At 37.0% G+C, this 23,777-nt stretch overlaps 1 pseudogene; it reads right to left on the bottom strand.

The window, feature by feature from the left end:
• Positions 1 to 22,730, bottom strand: part of LOC129549925 (cleavage and polyadenylation specificity factor subunit 5 pseudogene) — a 99,582-nt pseudogene extending 76,852 nt beyond the window's left edge.
• Positions 22,731 to 23,777: the final 1,047 nt, after the last annotated feature.

Genomic DNA, 23,777 nt, shown 5'->3' with positions numbered 1-23,777 from the left:
CTCTGCTTTTTAATATGCTGTCTAGGTTGGTCATAACTTTTCTTCCAAGGAGTAAGCATCTTTTTATTTCATGGCTGCAGTCACCATCTGCAGTGACTTTGGAGCCCCCCAAAATATGTCAATTTCAACATCCAAAACTGACTAGACTAAATACAGACTTACTTCATTGATTTTTAAAAATGTTTATTTCATTTATGATCACCCCTTTTAACTCTGCAGCCAGAAATCTAAGTCCTCTTATACCTTTGTTTCACTCTATCAATCCCTTTGCTGTGTGCTTAGTCACTCAGTTGTGTCTGACTCTGCAACCCCATGGACTGCTACCCATCAGGCTCCTCTGTATGTGGATTCTCCAGGCAAGAATACTGGCTTGCTATGCCCTTCTCTGGGAGAAGGCAATGGCACCCCACTCCAGTACTCTTGCCTGGAAAATCCAATGGACAGAGGAGCCTGGTAGACTGCAGTCCATGGGGTTGCTAAGAGTCAGACACGACTGAGCATTTTGTTTTGTTCTTTGACATGATCCAATCACCAAAATGAGTGCCTAGAATGTAATATGTCAAATATCTGTTGCATAAATCTGCTATATTAACATGTTATAATGAAAGTTAAATACTACTATTGATATTATATTTTGCTTAAAAATATTAATATTAGCACATTACATATTCAAATACATTTGGTGAAAAAATTAATAAAGTTAAGAAAATACATTTTTTAACCTTCACAATTTCAATTAAGAATAAACTAAAGATATATGCTAATCAAACTCTTCTCCTCTTCCAGTTAAACTGAGTGAATAAACTGATTTAAAAGGAAAGGAATTTGGACTCTAAGGATAGGTAAAAAGCCAATATTTTAGAAGATAGAAAACAAGTAGGTAAACTTTTCCTGAATTTGTGTCTATAGATTAACTTATACATAACCTTCATATTTATCCCCCAAGAGTCCTAAAAATATTCAGAAAATAAGAATACCTTGAAGTGTGGCCATATCAAAGTATATGGAAACAGGATGATAGGTTGAAAATGCAATTAGACTCCCTCTGCCCATCAAATGGAACCTAGCTCTCCCACACAGTTCTAAGATAAAACTCCAGAGTTATTGCAAGCAAGCACATTCTCCTAAGGAAAGAAATTGAAAGGTTTCTCTCCTGTGAACAAATCTAGCCAAAGGCATAAAACTTATATCCACTATAGTTGTAGTTCCCTTATAACAGTTGACAAAGCCCAGCCTAATTAATTTCCACTGAGACTAATTACCTGGTCAATTCCTTGCATGCCAAAGATGCTTATGGTGTAGTGTTGCCTCATTCAAAAATATGATTAGCCACTCAGGACTCAGGATACATCTGAAGAAAAGTACCAACTTGAAAAACAGTTTTTAAAAAAAATGCTTAAATAAACTCAAGGTTTTTATGTCCCTGAATTTTTAAGGTATTCTCATTTTTTTTTAAAGTTTAAGGAGATAATATCACCGACGAAAGGAATATGAAAGAAATATTTAGAAGATAAAAAAATTTCAATAAAAAATTTCAATAGGATTAGGAAGAAATTTTCTTGTAAAGAAATGGTTTTTAAAAGATAGATAATTTGATACACAATATAAAACAACCAAAATTCAATGACTCAGTTCACAAAATCCACTACCCTAATAATAATTTAATCTTGAACTCCTTTGGTGAAAATAAATACAGGAATATCACCAAAAAATTCAGGAAAATTCTCAAACACAAACCAAAGTATGTCTTTATGAAACCTCAAAATAAAGAAGATAAAGGAGGATCTCAAACCTTTACAGAGAGAATCCAAAACAGAGCAGCATTACAAGCAAAAGATCAGTAAACATGATAACACTGAGTTTCTCAACAGGAAGACTAAAGTTTCAAGATGATAAAACAATGTGCTCTAAATTCTGAGGAAAATAACTCCCAAGGGGAAGGAAAAAGGAAATTAAACTGACTTATGCTCTGTCAGATCTATAAACTGGAGGTTTGTCCTCCAGGTTCTGGAGATGGATTCATAAAAAGTACAAGCAAAAAAAAAAAAAAAATGAAAATGAAAAAATTAAGAAAGGGATTTGTTTGCTTAAGGAAAATAGCAGAAGTTATATAGCAAAGGACACGTGACCTTAGCATTGCTTTAGAAAAACAAGACCAAAATTTCCATTCTCATGAACCTGTACTTGTAATTGTTTGGTAGTTAGAATAGGAAAAAGGAGTCCAGAATGGCGGTGGCTAAAATAAAAGGAAGGGGAAAGCTTGAGAAAATAGGACAAAGGAAGGTCTGAGGGCCTGAGTGAGGACCTCAGATAGAACAAACAGCACTCCTGGCTAGCCCAATTTACATGGGGCAGGCCCAGGGGGAGGAGAAAAAACATATAAAAAGAAGAGATAAAGGACAGTGTTGGGGGGGGGAACGGGGGACAGTGGAGGGAAGGGAGGACCCCTACCTTCCTGTCTTTTAGGTCAGCATGCCCTCAGCCTTGACGATGAATTTTCCTTTATTTTCTAAATAAAATTGAGCTGTAACACGGAGTTGTAACACTGGTCCATCCAGCTGTAATGCTGGTTTGTCACTTAAAATTTTTGTTGTGATGAGACAGAATCAAGGAAATTACACACTCCCCCAACATAATGATGTAAATCTTGAACAGTAATTGCTTGGACTGAAGCAGTAACAGAGCCACTCTAGAGATCTGATAAAGAAAGGGAAGTGTGTGTGAAGGTGAGGGGTTTGGGAAATATGAGGAATGTCAGTTGCTAAGAAGCAAATGATATGAAAAACTGAAAAATTAAGACAGCAGATATAAGTATGGCATTGCCAAATATAAAGGTAAACTGGGAAAAAGATAATGGAGGGAAGTTTACATTGAAATTGATTTCTTCCTGGGACTGTGAACGAAAGATTTTTCTACTGTAGTAATCTGGGGACTGATTTTTTATTGTAAGCCTTTAGGGATGATTAGATTACTTATTATATAATGTAAAACTCTGAAAAATAATAGTAAAATTTTATAATCAATTTTCTTCTTTATCTTTTGTTGAAAAACAGTGTTTATTGCCTTTTAAGGATCCTTTCCTATTTCCTTTTCTAGCTCTAGTGCTCAGTTTCTGCCATAGACACTTGAGGTTTAATGTTGTATCATTACTGTTGTTTTGTCAGTTGTTTTCTGAGACAAAATGTTCTCACTTCACAGCTGTGCCACTTATAAACATCTGTGATCCAATCCTTAATTTCCAGGTAAACTAAGCCACAAAAATATTTTAATTATTTTCTTTCTCTAGTGACCAAGGTGCTTGACTAATCATTTTAAATCAATCTTAATAGCCACATTTATTATTTATATAGTAACTCAGTATGATACTAAGAAACCTAAATATAAAAAGAAGGGAAATTTAATATAGGAGAATTTTATGGAATTTGTATGCAACTAAACTTCGACAAATATAACATAGATGGAAATGTCCTGCTGCTTACATATCAGGTCCAATTTGTAGCTACATAGGCAGGAAGTATGTCCATTTGACTGATTAGAACAAGAGTGACGAAATCAAGAATGGCATCTCTTCGTACTATACATGGTGAATAGTTGTTCAGTCACTAAGTTGTGTCCAGCTGTTTGCGACCCCATGGTCTGAAGCATGTCGGACCTTCCCGTCCCTCACCTCACTATCTCCAGGAGTTTGCCCAAGTTCGTTTCCATTGAATCAGTGATGCCGTCCAACCATCTCATCTTCTGTGACCCTCTTCTCTTTCTGCCTTCAATATTTCCCAGCATCTTTTCCAATGAATTGGCACTTTGTATCAGGTGGCCAAAGTGTTGGAGCTTCAGCTTCAGCATCAATCCTTCCAATGAGTATTTATGGTTGATATCCTTTAGGATTGACTGGTTTGGTCTCCTTGGTGCCAAAGGGACTCTCAAGAATCTTCTCCAGCACCACAGTTAGAAAGAATCAATTATTTGGCACTCTGCCTTCTTTATGGTCCATCTCTCACATTCATACATGACTACTGCAAAAACCAATTCTTCACCCCTTCCTGTATCCAAGCCCTTTGCTTTGTTTCTTGTAGTTCCCCTTTCTTCTGAGTCAAGATTTGGTTATAAAAGTTTGGCCAATATAGTACAGAAAGAAATGACAGCATGTCTTTTCTAAACCTAGACTTTAAGACACCTTGAGGTGTTTTTTTTTTTTTTTTCTTTTTACTTTTAGTGTTTCTACAATTGCCCTGAGAATTCAACAGAGATAACCTATTAGAGGTCATGGGACAGGTGGAATCCCTGGCAAGGCTAGCCTATTTGTGGCAAACCAGCTAATCCCTAGACCTGTCTAGACATGTGAGTCCAGACAAGATAGAGTTAGTTAATAGTCCCAGATGACTCCATTTACATAAGAAGCACATGCTGACTATAATCTGCAATCAATGTTCTATACTTGTTTTGCTTATATGGAAAGAGATAATTAATACTTGAAATAAAATATTTAAATTTATTTTCAAAATACTATAAGAATAAATATTTGACCTAGACCCTTGAATTATACAGTTCATCCTTCCAATAAATTAACACAGTTTACAAAACATGTTATAATACTGTGCTTTATGATTTGATTTTTTAATTTAATGTTTTTCACAAATATAAATCTTTAATCAAAATTTTATCAGTTAATTTCATCTTTCCCACAAAGCAGCATAATTGACAGCATAAAATATGGCTCTGATAAGTTCGATGAAGGAAATTCTCAGTGATATCTGAAAATAACCCAAAATGAAGACTATTTTTTCTATCATAAACATATTAGTTTCCTAGATCTGCCATAACATACCAAAAACTGAGTGGCATTAAACAACAGTAATATACTCCTTTACAGTTATGGAGTATAGACATCTCAAATCAAGGTGTCAGCAGAGGTGGTTACTTTTAGAGACTGGGGAAAATCTGCTCCCTGCCTCTCCCATAGCATCTGCAGTTACTAAGGGCAATGACTTGACATTCCTTGGTTTATAAACTCATTTTTCCCATTCCTGCCTCAGATCACAGGACCTTCCCCTTTGTATCTTCTCACTATAAGGACACCAGTCACTGGACCCAGGCCCATCCCAAATTCAGTGTGACCTTCTCTTGATACTTTTTATTATATCTGCAAAGACACATTTTTCAAAAAGAAGTTTACATTCACAGGTAATGGGAATTAAAACTTGGACTTTTATTGCTGGAAAGGTACAATTCCAACAACTACGGTATATAGAAACTAACTTTAAAATTAAATAAATTTATATCAAGGGCTTTGGGAACTTTCATTCTCTACTATTTATTTGATAAGCTTCATTCTGATTTTTGTGAAAAGAGAACTTGAGGAAGTATCTAAACTCTTTTGCAGGTGAGGAAATAGAGAATATAATTTAATTTGGAAGTCAGAAATAATACTACGTAAGTGCCTAACATTTCAGTAAATGCAAGCAAAAAGTGCATTCTCATCATCACATATGACTTGCTTTTTACAAAGTGTGATACTTAAGCTTGTTTTGAATGTCAGTTCTGTCACCTTGAAATTGTGTATCAGAATATTTAAGGTATTATTAAAATAAATAAAATATATCTCCTATAATATGCATCTGGAGTATTATGGATACTATGATTAAGAAGATTGCCTTAGTCACACAAAGATAATGGCAGACTTCTAGATGCTTCATTCCTGGTCCTTTTATTTCTTTTGTGTTAAATGATGGAACCCTGGGATAGTTATCTGTGTTCTAGAAACCAGTATTCCCATAGAGCCTTATTACTGTGGCACTTCTTCTAAATCTTGATGTGAATGTTACAAAAGTTCACAAAAAATAATGCACATGTACACATGAAGGGAAAATGAAATGATATAGCAAGAATATATTTCTACCTAGTAGTAATATGACATGAAAACTACCAATGTCTCTGAAAGCAGTAATTATACTATTTATTTGGTTATACATTTATATATTCTCTAATTATTTTAATTAAGTTTATAATAGGCTTCTAATTTGTGACTGGAATCATGCTAGGTAAAAGAAGAAAAAAAAATGTTTTCCCTTTATCACCTCATGAAGTTTAGAGTTTAAAAGGGAGAGACATTTGTAGCAAATTACTCTCTTCAGGCAAGCAACTAGTCTCCATGAAAAAAAAAATATATTGTTCTTTGTAAATTGTCCCTTCTTTGAGGATCATAATAGAATGCTCATAAATACCACTGAGATTGTTACAGCTAAATGAAAACAAATGTGAGATTTAATGATATACATAGAGAAATCTATACTTCATGATTTATAGAAGAAAAATAATATATATCAGGGAGGGACTTTCCAGTTTATCTTGGTAAATTAGTTCTGTTATATCAAACATACAGATATGGTACAGAGAGTTCAAGGAGATTTCATATACTCTGTAGTCAGGTTCAACAGTATTGTACTAAATCCCATTTCAGTTTTATTCTCTCACCTTCTCATTCTCCTCAATCCTTCTATATTTATACATCAATTACATGTATCAGATGCCACCACCTCAAATCCATTTAAGACTGTGTGTTAGTTTCCTGTGGTTGCCAGGGCAGATTACCACTTAATAGTTTAAAACACAACTTGACTATTTAATATAGCAGATTTTTTTTCTCTTATTTCTGGAGGACAGAAGTCCAAAATCAAGGTCTTGGCAGTATCCTTCCCTGCAGAGTTTCTGGAGGGGAACCCATCTCTAGCCTCTTGCAGCTTGTGGTGGCTGCCAGCTTCCCTTGCCTTGCGGTGGCATCGCTGCAGTCCCTGCCACTTTAATCACATTGCTGCTGTTGCTTTCCTAAAACTCTCTTGGGCTCTCTTTTGTAAGGAAAAATATGATGGCATTTAGAACACATGCTGATATGCCAGGTACCCACTTTCTCTCTAGATCTTTAATGTAATCACATCCTTTACCATGTAAGGTTATATTCAAATATCCTAGAGATTAGGAATTTAATATATCTTTGACAGTGAACAATGGACTGGTTACAAATTGGGAAAGGAGTACATCAAGGCTGTATATTGTTACACTGCTTATTTAACTTAAATTCAGAGTACATCATGAGAAATGCTGGGCTGGATGAAGCTCAAGGTGGAATCAAGATTGCCAGGACAAACATCAATAACCTCAGATATGCAGATGACACCACCCTTATGGCAGAAAGCAAAGAGGAACTGAAGAGTATCTTGATGAAAGTGAAAGAGGACAGTGAAAAAGCTGGCTTAAAACTCAACTTGAAAAAATGAAGATCATGGTTCCGGTCCCATCAGTTCATGGCAAATAGACAAGGAAACAGTGGAAGCAGTAAAAGGCTTTATTTTCCTGGGCTCCAAAATCACTGCAGATGGTTACTGCAACCATGAAATTAAAAACAAAACAAAACAAAACAAAAAACACCCACTTGCTTCTTGGAAGAAAAGCTATAACCAACCTAGCCAGCATATTAAAAAGCAGAGACATTACTTTGCTGACAAAGCTCCAAATAGTCAAAGTTATGGTTTTTCCCATTGTCCTGTGTGGATGTGAGAGTTGGACCATAAAGAAAGTTGAGTGCTGAAGAATTGATGCTTTTGAACTGTGGTGTTGGAGAAGACTCTTGAGAGTCCCTTGGACTGCAAGGAGATCCAATCATTCCATCCTAAAGGAAATCAGTCCTGACTAGTCATTGGCAGGTCTGAAGCTGAAGATGAAGCTCCAATACTTTTGCCACCTGATGCGAAGAAACGACTCATTGGCAAAAACCCTGATGGTGGGAAAGATTGAAGGCAGGAGGAGAAGGGGACAACAGAGGATGAGTTGGTTGGATGACATCACTGACTTGATGGATATGAGTTTGAATAAGTTCCAGGAGTTGGTGATGGACAGGGAAGCCTGGAATGTTGCAGTCCATGGGGTCACAAACAGTTGGACATGGCTGAGCAACTGAACTGAACTAACAGTGTAAGTGTAGTCACTCAGGCCTGTCTGACACTTTGTGACCCCATGTACTGTACGCCACCAGGTTCCTCTGTCCATGGTATTCCCCAGGCAAGAATACTGGAATGGGTAGCCATTCCCTTCTCCAGGGGATCTTCCTGACCCAAGGATTGAACCCAGGTTTTGGATCATTTTTAATCCTTCCACAGGAAGAGATATCATGGCCCTTTACCACAGTTTTCTACATTATATAGTTCCCTAAAGTGTATTCTCTTAAACATTGAACAGTTGACAAAATCAAGTAATTTAATTTAACATTGATATAGTTAGTGTTTACCAAGTCATATTGTAGGCTAAAGAAAAGATCAGAAGTAATTTTGGAAGGTATCTATGCTTACTACTGTACCACCAACACAAGAAATAATTTTGTAACTTAAAATTTTGATACTTTATGCATTATGGATTTTTGCATTTAATTTTTAAGCATTATATTCTAAAATTTATTGTGATTACTGAGTTTTATGTGCCACTATAAATTCTGTGTGGATGAGTCCTATCACCTATCACTGTATCCCAGTGTTGATCCACAGCCCATATTGAAATCGTATCAGTTTTCCCAACATTATTTTCAATAGCTGTCGTCTCCTATCCACAATCCCTAATGGGTTCATGTATTGCACTGTATATTTCTCTCTATTCTGGAACTGTTTCTCAATCTTTTCTCTCTTAACCTTGATATTTTGAACAGAATAGGCCTGATATTTTGTAGAAAGCCAATTTAACTTGTATTTGTCTGCTATTTCCTTGTATTTAATTCAGGTTATGGTATTTGTACACTTGTGTGTGATGGCAGGAATATTATTGAAGTGTAGTGTGTCTTTTTCAAGATACTGTTTTAGGAAGAACATGATACTGCTTTGTTCTACTCTTATCTGTATTAGGTTAAGACTCGTTGCCTGATTAAGCTGATATCTGCCATATTTCCCTATTATAAAGTTTCTGTGCTTAGTTATGAAATTACTCTATTTTATCTCTATTATAAAGTTACTCAGTTGTGTCCAACCCTTTGAGACCCCATGGACTGTATGTAGTCTGCCAGTTTCCTCCATGGGGATTCTTCAGGCAAGAATATTGATGTGGGTTGCCATTCACTTCTCCAGGGGATCTTCCAATCCAGGGATCAAACCCAGGTCTCCTACATTGCAGGTGGATTCTTTACCAACTGAGCCACCAGGGAAATTTTCTTTTTATAATTTTAAATAACTTGTGGAATACTTTTAGCAACTGTAAATATTGTGTTTACTATAATAATTTCATTTAACTATTCTAATTACTACTGATTCTCTAACCCCTTTGTTACTGAGTTTACAACAACTTTGTAACATATTTGTAATATGTAACATATTTGTAAATATGTTTTTAGTTGAAGCTCTAAGGAAGGGATTTTTATTCTCTACATATGCGTGCTTATATATTAATATCAATTTAAATATTTGTATTCTATTTGATGTCCTTTGTATGATTAATGGAAATTCCTCCCACTGACTTTTAGAGCCATCTGAGAATACCCCATAGTTCCTTGAGCTTTTCTCATGTTGTTGACCCAAAGAAGATGTGAATATCCTCTAGTATTTTTCATGCACCTGTCCTAGAAATAGCCTGCTGTCTAAAATGTCTTGGTAGCTTTTAGTGGATAATGACCTTTATTGCTTCTAATGATGTCAGCTGTCATATCACTATTCTTCTTTATGTAATATAGCGATTTTCTGTATCTTCTTCCAATATTTTTTTTTAATCTTAGGATATCATCCTTTTGACTCTGATGTGTTTTGGTGTGACTGTATTTACCTTGCATGCAGTTCACTATTATTCTTGAATCCATAAATTTATTTTTTATCAGATCTGGAAAATGGTTAGCCATTATTTCTTCAAATACTACCTTTCATCATTCTCTATCATCTTTAAGTAAATAAATATGCATATCTTAAATTTGATATAGCCCCAAGTTATATTGAATTTTTTTTCTTTCCCCTCTCCTATATAGTCCGTACTTCTATGGATTTTTTTATATTGTCCTACATATTTTCTGTTAATTTTATTTTTTCTCTGTATATTATAATAAATTATATTGCTATGTCTTCAAGCTCATTACTCTTTTTGTCCTCTTGCTATTTATCTCATCAGAGAATTTTTAATCTCACCTATCATCATATTGTTTAACGTTTGTAGAATTTCCTATTTTTCAATTTCACTACTCATATTTTCCAAATGTTCAATCATTGTATCTAATTCAGTCATTGTGACTAGATTTTGTTTCAGAACCTTGAATATATTTATAACTGCTGCTTTAACTTCCTTCTGACAATTTCAGCTTGTCTGTCTTCTTGGGAATCATTTTTGTTGACTGCTTTAAGTGATATTTTGCTGAGTCTTCACATGTCTAGTAAGTTTTCATTGCATGTTGTGCAGTAAAGATATTTTGTAGGGTGCACATTCTACTTATGTTCATCTGAAGGACTAATCTTTGTTCAAGCAGTGAGTTTTAAACTGATGGAACTCAAACTCTAAAATCTGTTTCCTTTAGGAGAGGCAGCAACTGAAATTCTGTCTCCTTCCAGTTTCTAGCTGCTTTATTTGCCAGGCTCTTTGGTATGTAAATGCTGGACTAGATCAGTGTTTAATCATGAATTTTGCATATTTTTGTATATAGAATTTGGCCCTCATTCTATATTCAACTCCTTTCGAGAATAACCCTCTTAACTTCTCAACCAAAATGCTAACCTCAAATGTGCATGCTAATCCCCTGCCCCCTGCACTACAGATAGGTAAATACCCTTCAGTAAAATCCTGAAAACATATGAAACTCACCTTAGGCACAACCTACTTTTCAAGGGTTGTCTCCTCAAGATTCTGTTTTTGGTCATGATTTTCTTAAAATATTGTATATAGATTTTGGAGACGTCTATAGGAAATTTATCTATATAAATCTTTCTGTTATTATTGAAATGTGTAACATCAAATTTATTCCATTTGAATATTTTAAAATTACAAATTATACTAACATGAAAGAACTGCTCTCATTGAATTAAAAAGCAAATGGAACTAGTATCCTGTCTTTTTTCTGTGTCAGCACATACAACATATAATTATTTCGGTAGTACTCCATCCAAATTCTAGGTTTCCATAGAAAGTTTAAAAATAACTTACTTATTCCAAATAATGAATACATCTGAGATAAAGCATATACTGTAAAGAATGTGTTCATATTTGTGGCCAGAAAATTGACCACCAGGTTTTTACTACAATCTTCAGGCGAAACTCCAAATGATATCTTTAAAAACTGACAGGGTTTTAAATACATTTGAGGATGCTTTCAAAAATATAATTGTTACTCAGAGCACTCCTGTAGGTACAGCACATATACTTGTCATTGTAGGATTGCCACTACTTTATAAGTCTGTGAAACACCGTGAAAACATATAACTTAGTAATGATGTACACCAGACACGGTGTGCAGAGTTTTGCAAGCACCTTCATTTTCACCAAGGGTTTTAGTCTAGTAAGTGTGAAAACTGAGCTATTGAGAGATCTTCAGCCTTACTGAGAGAAGACAGTAGTAAACATATGATCTGCAATCAAATCAAACATATGTTCTTATAAAGGTGGACTCCTATTTTTGCACCATTTCTTCTTGGTTGAAAGAAAGGAAGGAAATAGACAATCTTATAACATATAGGACATTTAGTTCAACCCAGAAATTTCAATAGCTGAAGCAAATTTCTCCAAAGGTTGTCATTTTTGTAGTTGCAATGAAAAAAAAAAACAACTATATGAGACCCTGACAACTAAAATGATTTACTTCATTCTAGAGCTATTTTTGGAGAAGGCAATGTCACCCCTTGCCTGGAAAATCCCATGGGCAGAGGAGCCTGGTAGTCCATGCAGTCCATGGGGTCGCTAAGAGTCAGACACGACTGAATGACTTCACTTTCATGCATTGGAGAAGGAAATGGCAAACCACTCCAGTGTTCTTGCCTGGAGAATCCCAGGGGTGGGGGAGCCTGGTGGGCTGCCGTCTATGGTGTCTCACAGAGTCGGACACAACTGAAGCGACTTAGCAGCAGCAGCAGCAGAGCTATTTTACTTCAGTAAGGCAAGTCACAATGATACAAACACACCTACAGATTAAGTCCATTAGGAATAGGAAGTTGTAGATAATTACTTTGAAGCTGAATCACAGATTAAATAATTAACAAATTAAGATTGTAACCCAGATATTTGATATGTGTGAAACATCTTAACATTATGTAATAATACTGATTTAATGTGATAAAAGATAATCCCTAATACTACATCCATTTTGTTCAAGTAAATGTACTTTCTTTATTTATGACCACACTGCACAGGTTGAGATTGCAGTTCTATAAGCAGTATTTGAACCTGGGACAGTGCAGTGAATGAAAGCCCACGGTCCTAACCACTAGGCAACAAGGGAACTCCATAAATGCACTTTAGATATTCATTTTAAAAGCTGCTTACATGGATAAACTTTACTATAAGAAACAGGCAACAAATTGCTGCAAAATATAGATACTAATGATGGACAGGGAGGCCTGGCGTGCTGTGATTCATGGGGTCGCGGAGAGTCGGACACGACTGAGTGACTGAAATGAACTGAACTGAACTGAATGATGTGTTTGATTTCAATTCACATAGATTTGAAGTTTTCAAATGAAAGTCCATAGAGAAATATATATCAATACAGATAAATTAGGATTTATTTTATTATAGTGTGTTGCATATTCTTTTCTAAGCCAGAGTTTATAAAACGGTGAGAGTTTCAGTGACTTTTTCTCTTGCTGCTGCTGCTGCTAAGTCGCTTCAGTTGTGTCCAACTCTGTGTGACCCCCATAGACGGCAGCCCACCAGGCTCCCCCATCCCTGGGATTCTCCAGGCAAGAACACTGGAGTGGGTGACTTTTTCTCAGCGGGTAAAGAATCCACTTGCAATGCAGGAGACCCTGGTTTGATTCCTGGTTTGGGAAGATCCCCTTGGAGAAGGAACAGGCTGCCCACTCCAGTATTCATGGACTTCCATGGTGGCTCAGATGGTAAAGAATCACCGGCAGTGCGGGAGACCTGGGTTTGATCCCTAGGTTGATAAGATCCCCTGAAGGAGGGTATGGAAACCTACTCCAGTATTCTTGCCTGGAGAATCACCATGGACAGAGGAATCTGGAGGGCTGCAGTCCATGGTACTTTTTTCATAAAATCTATTTATTACTGCTGCTGCTGCTAAGTCACTTCAGTCGTGTCCAACTCTGTGTGACCCGATAGACGGAAGCCCACCGGGCTTCCCGGTCCCTGGGATTCTCCAGGCAAGAACACTGGAGCGGGCTGCCATTTCCTTCTCCAATGTGTGAAAGTGGAAAGTGAAAGTGAAGTCGCTCAGTCGTGTCCGACCCAGCATCAATTGTTTTCTAAGTCTGTGTCTCATTAAAGGCAAGACTGGTTCATGGAATGAGCAAGTTTACCTAAATTTGACCTATAAAACTGTTTCTCAGCATTGTGATGCTTTCTTCGAGGCTTGGCTGTATTTTCCCTATAGATTGGCTTCTGAAACTGGTAGATATTAAATCTTATGCTAGAAAAGACGGAGATGTTTTCTCCTTCTCAATCTGCTTATCCAGAAATGCATCTAGGTTTTCTTTGCAGATAAACTCTTCAGGTCAGTTCAGTTCAGTAGCTCAGTCGTATCTGACTCTGTGACCCTATGGACTGCGACACGCCAGACTTTCCTGTCCATCACCAACTCCTGGAGCCTGCTCATGTCCATTGAATCAGTGATTCCATCCAATTATCTCATCCTCTGTCATCCCCTTCTCCTCCTGCCTTCAATCTTGCCCCGTGTCTTCTCCAATGAGTCAGTTATTGGCATCATGGCCAAAGTATTGAAGTTTCAGCTTCAGCATCAGTCCTTCCAATATTGAGTTTTAAGCCAACTTTTTCCACTCTCCTCTTTCACTTTCAACAAGTGATAAACTGCAATCCCCTAACAATTCATTCTGTTGAGTTTTTATTTTTTATTTTTTTTTTGTTGCCTCCTTGAGAAAGTATATGTTGCTGAGTAAAATGCATCTCACACTTCCCAGGGTGGTGGTGGTTTGGTCGCTAAGTCGTTTCTGACTCTTGCAACCCCATGGACTGTAGCCCACCAGGCTACTCTGTCCATGGGATTTTCCAGGTAATAATACTGGAGTGGATTGCCATTTCCTTCTCCAGGGGATATTCCTGACCCAGGAATCGAACCCACCAACTGAATCCAGGTCTCCTGCATTGCAGGCAGATTCTTTACCAACTGAACTACGAGGGAAGCACATCCCAGGGTAGCACTATACAAAGGTTCAGATATTATTCAATTGCTAAAGATGCTCATGGAGTAGGCCAGTATATAGAATATAAGGACAGGCAGGGAAAAAATAAAAAACAGATTCTTAAGATTCACATTTACTTTTTCCTAAGTTGTTATGTCTGAGAATGTGCCTGACTCAAAGCATGATGCCTGTCTTCTTCTATCTATCCTATCATAAACCTACTCTATATACAAAATAAATTCATAATCTTTTGCCCCTTCTGATACTTCGCTATTACTTCTCTCTTAGGTAAAAAGCCTCATGAGTGCTAAGTGTGTCAGTCAAGGTTCTCCAGAGTGATAGAACCAATAGAATGAAGTGTGTGTGTGTGTGTGTGTATGATTGTCTATGTGTATCTATATGTATATCATTTCAGTTCAGTCACTCAGTTGTGTCCGCCTGTTTGCGACCCCATGGACTGCAGCATGCCAGGCATCCCGGTCCATCACCAACTCTCAGAACCTACTCAAACTCATGTCTATCGCATTGGTGGTGCCATCCAACCATCTCATCCTCTGTTGTCCCCTTCTCCTCCCACCTTCAATCTTTCCAGCATCAGGGTCTTTGCCAATGAGTCGGTTCTTTGCATCAGGTGGCCAAAGTGTAAGAGTTTCAGCTTCAGCATCAGCCTTTCCAATGGATATTCAGGACTGATTTCCTTTAGGATGGACTGGTTGGATCCCCTTGCTGTTCAAGGGGCTCTCAAGAGTCTTTTCCAACACCACAGTTCAAAAGCATCAATTCTTTGGCACCCAGCTTTCTTTATAGTCCAGTTCTCATATTCATACATGATTGCTGGAAAAACCATGGCTTTGGTTAGATAGACCTTTGTTGGCAAAGTGATGTCTCTGCTTTTTAATATGCTGTCTAGGTTTGTCATAGCTTTTCTTCCAAGGAGAAAGCCTCCTTAATTTCATGGCTGCAATCACCATCTGCAGTAAATTTGCAGCCCCCCAAAATAAAGTCCCACTGTTTCCATTATTTTCCTATGTATTTTCCATGAAGTGATAGAACCAGATGCCATGATCTTAGTTTTTTAAATGTTGAGTTTTAAGCCAACTTTTTCACTCTCCTCTTTCACTTTCATCAAAAGACTTTTCAATTCTTCTTCACTTTCTGCCTTAAGGGTGGTGTCATCTGCCTATCTGAGGATATTAATATTTCCCCCAGCAATCTTGATTCTAGCTTGGACTCCATCTGTAAAGAGACATTATGAGAAAATGGCTTATGTGATTGTGGAGACTAAAAGTTCTACAATTTACAGTCTATCCTTTACAAGGCAGAGACCCAGGAAAATCAGAGGTATAATTCATATCAAGTCCAAAGATCTGAGCACGAGGGTATACAATGGTTTAAATCCCAGTCCAAGAAAAGAAGATGAAATGAGCTATCCAAGCTCAAATAGTGAAAAAGGAAAAGGGCAGATTTCTCCTCCTTCCACATTTTGTTCAATTCAGGCTAATAGGATCTTATTCACTAATCCAGTCAAGGGATTGGATTTTATTCACTTACATTGGGAAGGGCAATCATGCTAATGACTTCTAGAGACACCCTCACAGACACAACAAGAAAAAAAAAACAAACTATTTATATGGGCACCCCATGACCAGTCATGTTGACACAGAAAATTAACCTTCCCATCAAGCAAAGTATTGATATTTTTGAACACTCCTGAATTTGACATCAAACCTCCAGAATAGGACATTAGGCATTACCCTCCCTCTATCCCCCACATAAATTCTATTAAGGTGAAAATTTAACATTAGATATAAGATATTGTAGCCTATTCTACAATGCCTGAATTAAAAATATATTATAAAATAAATCTGTGAAAATGACACAAATTTCTTTTGATGACATTTCCTCTTTTATTTCTAATTATTGTCAATCAGTGTATTCACTGTACCTTAGAAAAGGAATCAAAATGGGAGGGGGAGGATCAGACAATAAGAACTATTTAAGGCAGTGATAATTTTTTCAGTAAACTTCCATGGTATAGTAGTCTTATTGGTCTACAGAAACCTTATAAATTGCATAATTTTTAAAATGATGCTGGTAAATACTGAGCTAATACAAACTTGACCTCTTTGACTCTTCATTTTCACTATTATTGATCAGATGGGGGAACCAAGCCAGTTCTTTTATTAATGAGTCTCACAGCATTCCATATTTTGCCTGATTGCAAGAAAGATATTAACATGTACTCATTTTCTTGGATATTTATTTAGAATCACAAGAGAATTGCCTCTTGTCCCCGCCTCCACCAGCACCACTTTATTTTGCCCAAGCTGCCATCATCTTTCAGCTGGATTGGTGCAGTTGTCTCCTAAATTGTTTTTATGCTCCTGAACTTGTTTTAATATTGTCTGTTTGCTTTTGAATCTGTTCTAGTGTCCATTTGCAAGTTCAGCATCCAGAATGATTCCCATTAAACATAAACTTCAGTATACCACTCCTTTGCTCTAAGGCTCCAGTTACACGTAAGTCCTTACTACAAATGACATTTATATCCCCATTTTCTCTTTGACAAGTCCTCTTACTACTCTCCCACCTGCTCACTCATCTCAAGCCACACAAGCCTCTTTGTTGTCCAAAAACATGCATCAATATTTTCACTTCAAGATATTTACAAGGTGTTATTTAAACCCTGGGGGCTTCCCTGGTAGCTCAGAGGTAAAGAATCTGCCTGCAATGCAGAAGACCCAGGTTCACTCCCTGGGTCAGGAAGATCCCTAGAGGAGAAAATGGCAATGAGCTCAATTATTCTTGCCTGGGAATCTCTGGGACAGAAGAGACTGACAAACTACACAGTACAAGAGGTCACAGAAGAGTCAGACACAACTGAGTACGAATGCCATATATCTGTAATTGACACTAAGGTTAGGAATTTTAGTCACGCATTTCAAGTTTTTGTATTTTATAAGAAAATGTATTGGTAATGGTTGAAAACATAGTTTTGAACAAAAAGTGGAATAGGAGAGAAATATCATTTATGTGAAATAGATAGCATTACTGAATAAATGGGCATAAGTTTGAGCAACTCCAGGAGATAGTGAAGGACAGGAAAGCCTGGTGTGCTGCAGTCATACAGAATGGACATGCCCTAATGACTGGCAACAATCATTTAGGTGATTACTGTAGTTATTGAAGGAAAGAGCTAAAAATATGAGCTGAAATGGAAAATAGTAATAGAAAAGAGTAGACTGATAGATTTAGAAAATGTCTGCATAGTTCTATGAGGGAAATTGCATGAAATGATTCAGAGGCTTCTTTGGGAAACAGAAGGATCATGATATTAAGTGAAACAGGATAATAAGAAAGAAGTTAGAAAGGTAGAACTGTTCTTTACATGCATATCAGCTTTTCTTTGAGGCTGTCTGGCTTCAGAAAGTCCAGATAGCACTTGGAGCCAAGGATAGTTTTGAGGCCGAAGCCACATTCTAACAAAAGATTAGCCATGAAGAAGCCAGCCCAGCCATGCCCAGTCCAAGCTGTGTTGATAGATCATGTGGTTCATGGGTTGCTTTCATTCTACAATTCCCTTATTTGAGTTTCTGCAATAATCTTCATCCTTTGTTTGCCTCTTCTACGTTTTTGTATACATTTTTAACTTTACATATGGCTAATAATCTTTTTTTGTACCAAGTTTTCCAGTTTTTATATATTCTGACTCTATAATTTTGATTATGATTGTTAAAATCAAATCTTGAGGACTGGACAACCTGACTCCATATTTTCAGTCAATGATTCAGTTCAGTTCAGTTCAGTCACTCAGTCGTGTCTGACTCTTTGCGACCCCATGAATCACAGCATGCCAGGACTTCCTGTCCATCATGAGTTTGAGTTCACTCAAACTCACCTCCATCGATTCAGTGATGCCATCCAGCCATCTCATACTCTATCCTCCCCTTTTCCTCCCACCCCCAATCCCTCCCAGCATCAGAGTCTTTTCCAGTGAGTCAACTCTTCGCATGAGGTGGCCAAAGTATTAGAGTTTCAGCTCTAGCATCAATCCTTCCAATGAACATCCAGGACTGATCTCCTTTAGAAAGGACTGGTTGGAGCTCCTTGCAGTCCAAGGGACTCTCAAAAGTCTTCTCCAACACCACAGTTCAAAAGCATCAATTCTTCAGCGATCAGCTCACATCCATACACGACCACTGGAAAAACCATAGCCTTGACTAGAAGGACCTTTGTTGGCAAAGTAATGTCTCTGCTTTTTAATATGCTGTCTAGGTTGGTCATAACTTTCCTTCCAAGGAGTAAGCATCTTTTAATTTCCTGGCTGCAATCACCATCTGCAGTGATTTTGGAGCCCAAAAATATAAAGTCTGACACTGTTTACACTGTTTCCCCATCTATTTCCCATGAAGTAATGGGACCAGATGCCATTATCATAGTTTTCTGAATCTTGAGCTTTAGATTACCAACTTTCAACTATGATGAGATCTTATCTGAAAAATGAGATTGGTAAAAAATGAGAGGTAGAACACTACCTCTTCTTACAAGGCTACTTTGAGAGCTAATTAAAATGATTTATGCAGTACTCATATGTATTTCTTAGCATTCAGAAATATTACTTTATATTGTTTTTTATTAGTCTATTTGTAGATTGAACTTTTTGAAGCCTGGGAATTTAATCATAGCTGTATTTCCCATACCTAATACAAAGTCTGAGTTTTAAGTATGTTTTTCTAAGGAATTAACCATTTATTTATATCACTTGATTTCATTGTTTCATCACTTTTAAAAGACTAGAGAAAACTGACATTGAAAATTTCAGAGAAATTTGAAGCAACGCAGTCCTAAATATTCAGTAATATTTATCAAAGAATGAAGAAAATAGTGCCATGTTCAAATATTTACACCTTTTTCTCTTATCAAATCTAAGTCATTACATTTGTGCTCATTCTGTCATTTTCTTTCCTTAAATTATCCCCTGCATCTGACTTCAAAGTTATGAAAATCATCTTTTAGCATATGATGAATATTGTCTCTTTTTATTTTTTGTGCCCTCATTAAATATAATGAAAACCACGATACATACAAAGCTAAATAGAAATATACAGTTTTAAAAGATATTTCTCTTCATGATAAAAGTAATTGTAAGATAAGTATTTTGACCTGATAACATATGCCTTTCAGTTCAGTTCAGTCGCTCAGTCGTGTCCGACTCTTTGCGACCCCATGAATCACAGTACGCCATGCGTCCCTGGCCATCAACAGCTCCTGGAGTTCACTCAAACTCATGTCCATCGAGTCGGTGATGCCATCCAGCCATCTCATTCTCTGGCGTCTCTGTCTCCTCCTGCCCCCAAACCCTCCCAGCATCAGAGTCTTTTCCAACGAGTCAACTCGTCGCATGAGGTGGCCAAAGTACTGGAGTTTCAGCTTTAGCATCAATCCTTCCAATGAACACCCAGGATTGATCTCCTTTAGAATGGACTGGTTGGATCTCCTTGCAGTCCAAGGGACTCTCAAGAGTCTTCTCCAACACCACAGTTCAAAAGATCAATTCTTCGGAGATCAGCTTTCTTCACAGTCCAACTCTCACATCCATACATGACCACGGGAAAAACCATAGCCTTGACTAGATGGACCTTGGTTGGCAAAGTAATGTCTCTGCTTTTTAATATGCTATCCAGGTTGGTCATAACTTTCCTTCCAAGGAGAAAGCGTCTTTTATTTTCCTGGCTGCAATCAGCATCTGCAGTGATTTTGGAGCCCCCCAAAATAAAGTCTGACACTGTTTCCACTGTTTCCCCATCTATTTCCCATGAAGTGATGGGACCAGATGCCATGATCTTTGTTTTCTGAATGTTGAGCTTCAAGCCAACCTTTTCACTCTCCTCTTTCACTTTCATCAAGAGGTTTTTCAGTAACCAATTATATTAAAATTCTTCAACAAGAATTTTATTTTATGTACATAACATTTATGTTAGAAATATTGACTTTTATTAGCAATAGGTCATTTTATATTTTATTGTGTCTTTAATTTTATTTAATATATGTCCCCATTTCAGGCCCCCCAAATTATAGGAATTGTATTTATAGTATAACAAGATGGTAAAACCATAATATTCTATTTTAAAATTTACAAATATTTACAAACACATTGATCAAAGGCTGCCCCATAATTGTGACCAGCATAACATTCCTCTCTTACTTATGTTATTGTACTTGTAAGTGCCCATTATGTCAAAAGAGTAAATTGCAATTTGCCTCTGGGGTATTTCTCAGATAACAAAAGTATTCTAAATTTGTGTTGCTTCAGATGAAATCAAAAGCTAAACATTGGAAAGATAGTACTCAACACTTACTGTCTAATCCTATCCCAGTTATAAAATTAGACATGAATACAAGGAAAATTCACAAAAATAGCAGAAAATGTAGAGGATTAGAAAATTAAAAATAGTTAAAATGCCCTCCTGCTTCAGCCTTCTAAATTTTAATTGAATGCTAAGATTATTGCCATTTTATTGTGTTCACACATTTATTTTTAAATGCCAGAACTGTTCATTTTATAAACAAAATATTTATTTTGAATTGGAGATTGCATAACATGTACTGATTTTAAAGGTTAGGAAGACAAAAGATAGCAAGTATATATAGCATGCATATTGCGTTGATTTCATGTGAATTTCTAGGAGGAATAATCCATAAAATCAATCCAAATTGTTAGCTAAATTAGAAGCCATTCAGGTTAACCAGGCATTTCCTTCTACTTCCAGAAAGAATCAGAAAAGTTCAAATACTGCCATAAAAATTGATCCAGCCAAATTATCACACATATGGCTTTATCAGAACATATTCCCTTTTCTAAGCGAAAATAACCTCCTTCTGAGAATAAAAATCTGAACAGAAATCCCATTCTTGATTATCTACAAAAGCTACAAAAGCACTTATGGGCAGTTCAACCATCAGTTGGCAGAGTTTTAGGGAAGTCCATTCCAGAAATGTATCTTTATTTCCTGATGTGCTTATTGCCGACGTTATTTTAGCTGTTAGAATTTCTTAAAGACATAAAAGCAGTTGGCTAGATGTTCTAAAGATGATGGCAGTAGCCTGAAGCTTACATAAACACTATAGGGTCCATGGACATAGTTGCAATAAAGCAGAACATCAAAAACACAGCTTATATAAAACTTAATACACTCAGCCTGGAAGATACTTTTAAACATTTGCTAAAATTACTTTACAGGCAAGCATGTTCACTATAAAATCATCGTAATGGAGAAATAAAGCAGGGATACAGAATAAAAAGAAAATTCTCTGAAACAATTCTGTTTAAGCACCTAACAAACAACTAGGGTTATCTGGATGCAACTCACAAAGTTTCCTTACATGAACATCTCATTTATAGCTGTCTGGTGTAGGTAATTATCATATTAAACTTAATGTTGTTTCTGAAAGTTCTCATGTTTTTAAAAATCTCTAAAATATTCCCTGACTTATTTATTTTCCAGATGTGTATGCTTGTGAATGTGTATATGTTTTCGTGTTTATTAGTTCATGTGCTATATCTACAGCATATGTACATATTTTTCTTAGCACGGGATACAATGATTATTGTTGACTGGGCATTATTATTTCGTTGCGGAGAATCAGTAGTATTGGAAGAAGACAAGTTGTCAAAGTTAATGAGCAGAAATTTGTGGTTAGTGAATTCAGATATGATACAAAGTCTGTATTTGCCTGGATATTCTTTTATAGAATTTCTGCTTTCTTGTCACCTTCTATAAAATAAGGAAAATTGAGGACGAACAGTATCCCTGCAGAAACATGAACCCACATTCCATACCCAATAGAGTACCTTGTGTTAGTTGCTCAGTCATGTCTGATTCTTTGTGAACCCATGGACTGTAGCTCACACGATTCCTCTGTTCCTGGGATTCTCCAGGCAAGAATACTGGAGTGAGTTGCCATTTCCTTCTCCAATGCATGCATGCATGCTAAGTCGCTTCAGTTGTGTCTGACTCTGTGCGACCCCATGGACAGCAGCCCACCAGGCTCCTCTGTCCACGGGATTCTCCAGGCAAGAATACTGGAGTGGGTTGCCATTTCCTTCTCCACTAGGCAAGAATACTGAAGTGGATAACCATTCCCTTCTCCAGGGGATTTCCCCAACCCAGGGTTTGAACCCATGTCTCTTGCATTGCAGGTGAATTCTTTACTGTCTGAATCACCAGGGAAGGCCATTAGTCAATGAAAAACTTCTGTGTGACAATGGGAGATTGAAGGCCTAGTAAAGTCTCTTGCTGACCCTGTTTTTTGCAATCACTCACTTTCCTCAATGCAGCCTGTTTCTTGTGTTTAGCCTAAAATTGTGGAACTTACCTTGAACTTGGTACTTGACAGTGCTGTGAAGGGACCCATGTTTGTTCTATAACATGAAAATATTAAAATGAATATATGCACACATTTGATTTATAGAATGTGTTACTATCCTGGGGACATGGTTAATCATACCTTCTAAGGAAATATTGGTCATTGTATCTGGAAATGCATGTAATAAAAATCACAGCATGCATGCTTGGCCTTCTACTTCCTATTATCAGATAGAAAGCAACAGGAGAATATTATACCATCTCTCTAAAAGAAAATAGCTTACTTTTTAAGCTCATCAAATTCAGACTGAAGGCCATCTGATGAAATTAAATCCAAAAAATGAGGATGATGATTCAGTGAGGTAGGTTGAAGAGATAGGAAAAAGGAACTGCTTTACTTTAGGCAGATCTTCAGGGAGAGGAGCTGTCCTTTATAGAAGCAGGAAATAAAACAGCTGAAATTTTAACAAATCCTTACATGTCTAGGTGAGCATGACAGTTTAGAATCCCAGGAAACACAGAACAGGGAAAGTCTGCAGCCATTCTATGGCTCGTTTCTATAGTCTTCCACTAAGGGTTCCCAAGGAAGAATAGAGACAAGGTAGGAGACCTGAAGCAAAAGACACCTGCAGTGTAGGCATGCAGAGATTGCTAAGGTGGAGCAGAACCTAGACAAAGTTCTCTGCACCCTGCACAACAATGTACTGGTTGACTGTCATAGGGAGACAAATAGCACATCTATGTAGCAGACACTACTCTGATACAAAGCAAAGGCCTACTGGAAGTGTGACAGGAAACCTAATTGTCATAGGACTGTCGAGAGAGCTTCATCCTGGGGGTTTAGGTACCCAAATCTTGCCTAAACCTAAGAATGAAGTGGAAAAATTGAGCAAGCTCTCCACTCCAACTATAGCCAGCCCTGGGTACCAGGAAACACATAAACAGACACACACACTACAGAATATCCCTCATGTAAATACACATAGAACTCCTTCAGTTCAGTTCAGTTCAGTCGCTCAGTCGTGTCCGACTCTTTGCGACCCCATGAACCACAGCACGCCAGGCCTCCCTGTCCATCACCAACTCCCGGAGTTCA

This window comes from Moschus berezovskii, chromosome 1, assembly GCF_049115385.1.
Source record: "Moschus berezovskii isolate FMDL1 chromosome 1, NW_MosBer_1.0, whole genome shotgun sequence".
Taxonomy (NCBI): Eukaryota; Metazoa; Chordata; class Mammalia; order Artiodactyla; family Moschidae; genus Moschus; species Moschus berezovskii.
Note: the sequence above shows the minus strand (reverse complement) of the source record. Positions and strands in the feature narration are given on the sequence as shown.